The sequence below is a fragment of the Babylonia areolata genome, chromosome 3, assembly GCF_041734735.1.
Source record: "Babylonia areolata isolate BAREFJ2019XMU chromosome 3, ASM4173473v1, whole genome shotgun sequence".
In the NCBI taxonomy this organism is placed as follows: Eukaryota; Metazoa; Mollusca; class Gastropoda; order Neogastropoda; family Buccinidae; genus Babylonia; species Babylonia areolata.
In genome coordinates, this window is record NC_134878.1 from 28,237,869 (window position 1) to 28,242,868 (window position 5,000).

Below are 5,000 nucleotides of genomic sequence, written 5' to 3' on the forward strand. Positions count from 1 at the left end.
TCGACAATGCAAAGGCACGTTGGGTCGTGGGAGGGGGGTGGGGTGGGGGCGGCTTGGGTCATGGAACTTTGTCAGTCACCGAGAAGAGTTTACTCGGAATGAAAAGACACACACACACACACACACACACACACACACACACACACACACACACACACACACACACACACACACACAGCTCCGAGTGAGAGACAGACAGGCAGGCAGGCAGGCAGGCAGGCAGGCAGACAGACAGGAAGACAGACAGAGACAGAAACGGGCAGATAGGAGGAAAGAAAATGAGAGAGAGAAGAGAGAGACAGAGAGAGAGACAGAGACAGAGACAAGACAGAGACAGACAGACAGACAGAACTGCGAATGAGAGACAGACAGGCAGGCAGGCAAGCAGGCAGGCAGAGAGACAGAAAGACAGACAGAGACAGAAACAGGGGCAGATAGACAGAAAGAAAAAGAAAGAGGAGAGAGACAGACAGACAGACAGAAGGGCAGAGAGAGACAGACAGACAGACAGACAGACAGACAGACAGACAGAGCGATGTTTATAAGGGGCGGAGAGAGTGAGAGAGAGAGAGAGAGAGTCAGAGACAGGGAGACAGAGTGAGAAATCAAATCAAGACAAGACAAGACAAGACAAGGCAAAATTCTTTATTTCCGAAGATATTAGATCAACATTGATGCCCCCCCCCCTTTTTTTCCACTCAGTCCCCACCCTAAACAGGGTTTATACTCTAAACAATGATCAGTGAATAAATGAAGACACGGTCATGGTTATAACATTATAAAGAAAACTGAAACTCGACACACATTATCAAAATATAGCAACAGTGTTGTTAGGTTGGGAACTGTGGATATGGAGAAGAAAGATATGCATGTATACTTTTGTATGACATAGGTGTAACTGTAAATTATAATCAACCAATAGGGTATTGTATTGTGACTTACCGTACGTTGTATATCAGTGTACATGTGTACTGACAGAGATACACATAGCAATAATGGGAGAACAGTAGTATAGCAAAGGAAGCATTTCGGCTAGAGAGAGAGAGAAAGAGACAGAGAGAGACAGTGAGAGATAGAGAGAGGCAGAGAGATTGGATGAGAGACAAAACAGATATGTGTTCAAAGTTAACAATTTAGCAACGTGGACGACTCCACAAGGGATGTTACTCGAGTCAAACCAGGCACAACCAACGGTTCTCTCCCTTCGAGAAAACTCGCATTGCCCTTATTTTTTCTTTAAACTTAGACTGACAATCGACCTCACATCAGATTATGGTGCTTAGAGTCTCGCCAGCCACTAAGGCCAACATCAAGGCTATCATAGTCGACCCCATCTTTTATAGTGTTTGGCGAAACTGGCAGGTCTCCTGTGCCTCTCTGTAAAAACAAGAATATTAGCGTGTTGGTTTTAGCTTGTTACAAACCAAGGAACTTCAAAGATATCAAAATATCTTCGATACAACTCCCGAAAATGGAGTATAGCTGCGTACATGGCGGGTTAAAAACTGTCATGCACGTAAAAGCCCACTCATGTACATACGAGTGAACGTTGGAGTTGCAGCCCATAAACAAAGAAGAAGAGTCTTCGATACCGAAGTCTTTTCAATTTATACGCCACCAAATGCATCAGAACCAATACATGAAAAGTATTCAAATCCTCTTGAATAAAACTGGATTAAGTAGTTTCTGATTGAATCAGCAGAGCTTTGATGTACATCCCACATGGTGTAAAGAGAGAGTTAAAAGATCAGTTTTTGGAAGATGGCTATAGACATATCAATAACGATACCATATACATTAATAATTACAGGATGTTTAAACCCAGTGTTAGTCAAGATGCTTGTTTTACAGTGTTACCAAATAATTGTGTAACTGATTTAGTGAAATTTAGAACAGTCAATAATGCATTGCCTGTTCAGCAATAAACAGCGTTTTGACTGTTTACCCAGAAACGAAAGAAGCAATGAAAAATGTTCCACAAATGACATTGCTTATGAGTCTCACAATTTGTTCATGCGCCCTTTTTTGACACCATCAGACAAAAATATTTGTATATATTCTGTAGAACCCGCCTAAGATAATAAAATTCTGCTTATTGTCCCACCCCCCAACCCCCCACGATCCCCCTTAAAAAAAAAAAAAAGAACTGTAGAATGTGAGATGACAATAAATCATATTATAGCAGAAAATTAATGCCTGTTTGTTCAAAAGTAGAGTTAAATTATCTCCCTTCGACCGCTTGCTCTATACCACTGAGCTTTCGGAGACCCAAGTTGCAGGATCTGGCGATGTCTGGCGGTTATTAATAGTGGTAGTTGAAGTATTCTTTGAGCCTTTTGAGGCGTAGAAATAGTTGTCTTTATTTTTGTATACCAACCTAACTTGGCCTTAGTTGGCAAGATTGAGAAGGAAAAAAAAAAGAAAAGCTTTTAGGTTAGGGTTTCTGAAAATTAAATGGTTATTATTTTGTGAACAATTGTAGTTTGAATAAAATCTTCTTTTTCTTCTTCTTCTTCTTCTTCTTCTTCTTCGTTCGTGGGCTGCAACTCTCACGTTCACTCGAATGCATGAGTGGACTTTTTACGTGTATGACCGTTTTGCGTTGAATGAAATGAAAAATTGAATGGAAAATTGGATGTGGGCGAGGTATGAGTGTAGTGCAATAATTATTATCCTCCCTCTCTACTTACACGCCTTCCACACCAAGGCTTTCCAGCACGTCCCCTTATATAAAACTGAATTCCTTTGCCTCTTTCTTACGTATTTCTTTTCAGTAGAACTTTGTCTATTGATAGGGGGGGGGGGGGGGGGTAAGTCAAGTAGGCCCACTACTGTTTGTTTACGTTATTTTTTTTAGTCAATTACTAAGGGAAATTGACTTGGTGATTTGTATTTGTTTGTATGTTAGAGTTAGTTTTTTTGTTTGTTTGTTTGTTTTTGACACCACTTTTTCATTTTGTTTGCATGGTGTGTGTATGTAAAAGATGTATGTGTGTATTGTTTCAATGCCCCCTTGGGGCACGTGAAATGCCCTTCTTGCCTTGCCCTGCCTTGCCTTGCCTTGTCTTGCCTTGCCTTGCCTTGCCCTGTCTTGCCTTGCCTTGCCTTGCCTTGCCCTTGCTTTGCTGTCCATGAAGAATTTGAACTCCCCTCATCCATTGCCGCTTTCCCCTTTTCTTTTGCTTTATACTACCATGCTGTTCTGTGTGTGTGTGTGTGTGTGTGTCTGTCACACACACACACACACACACACACACACACAACACACACACGCACGCACACACACACACAACAAAACAAACAAACACACACACCGTCACACACACACACACACACACACACGCGCGCGCGCGCGCGCGGCAGAGGAGTAGCCGTGTTCCAAGGTTGTTTTTTTTTTTTGGTTTTTTTTTTATAATGAGTATAATATATCCATAACGCAACAGTCACAAATAAAATGTAAGAATGTCTAAAACACGTACTTACGTGACACAAGACACATAACTATAGGAAAAGATGTTAAAAGAAACGAAAGAAAAACTTGAGATGCTTCTTTAAGAGAAGCAACAACAACTAACCCGTTTTTGTTGCTGTTGTTGTTGTTTTAACGTCAGATTAGGTTAGGTTCATCCCTTTTTTTAAATATATTTTCAAAGGTGTATTTGCTGAAAGGTGCGGAATTATTGATTTTTTTTTAAATCTTTTTTTTCCTTTCCAGCATATTGACGAAATGTTTGGCACAGCGGACTGTTGATTTGGGCGACGTGATTCCAACCCTGCTAAAGGCATGTCAGTATGGGATTTTTTAATTTTTATTTCATGCTGTTTTAGGCTATTTGATTTTTTTTTTTAAATTTCATTCTGTTGTTTTATTTTGTCTTATTTTATTTCATGCTGTTTTAGGGTATTTTATAGTAAAAGTCAGTTTTATTTTACTTTGCTTCATTTTCTTTTTTTTTCTTTTTTCTTTGATCCGTAGCCAAGTGTTGAGAGTGACCTAATACGCGGAAGACGAGGATCGCACAGTTAACTGTGATTCTCAGTTTTCGTGGAAAGATTGTTGCTTTTATTTTCCAACAACCACTACAGGTGCCTGTATCTTTCGGGCCTGGATGACACTAGGATTTTTTTTTTTGTATTTCAATCTTATTAAGAAAAAAAAAAAAGAGTAGAATGTATCCCATGACCTCGGTTGAAATCTAAATGGCTCTCTGTGGGAGAAGTGTCATCGCTCTCACCCGCTTCCCCCCCCACACGCACACACCTCACCCTCTCTCACCTCGCAGTCGAGCGTGATGTTTTTCACACCCTACTGCCCCCCCTCCGCCCCCCGACCCCCCCTACAACCCCCCTCAACCCCAACCTCCTCCGGGGCCCGATACTGACATAACCATATTCCCAACCCCTTCCACCCACCCACCCACCCCACCACAACCGCCCGAAGAACCCCCCCCCCCCCGCCCCCCCCAAAAAAAACCCATTAAAAAACATGAGAGAGGGAGAGGCTGAACGAGTGTAATTGCTTTGCACTTAGTGTCTGGTATATATATTTGTGTGTGTGTGTGTGTGTGTGTGTGTGTGTGTGTGTGTGGTTGTGTGTGTGTGTGTGTGTGTGTGTGTGTGTGTGTGTGTGTGTGTGTGTGTGTGCTCTTTTTTTTTCTTCTTCTTTTTAATCTCTCTTTTGGTTAGCGCTGAAGGCAAAAAGCAGCGACTCTTTTTTTTTCTTTTTTTTTTTTTTTGGTTATAATACGTCTCCGATTTTCCTCACTCTACAAAGTGTGAACGGGTAGCGACCTGACTAAGACTGGGGTAGGTAAAGGAGAGGATTGGGCCCCGTCTTCCTGTGCCGAGCGGCCCTGGACCGACACAGCCATGGGTATGAGTTCGGGTCCCCGGTGGCTGTAAGTGGCTATATGGGACTCTTACCCTTTTCATGTTTCGATATACGTGTGTGTGTGTGTGTGTGTGTGTGTGTGTGTGTGTGTGTGTGTGTGTGTGTGTGT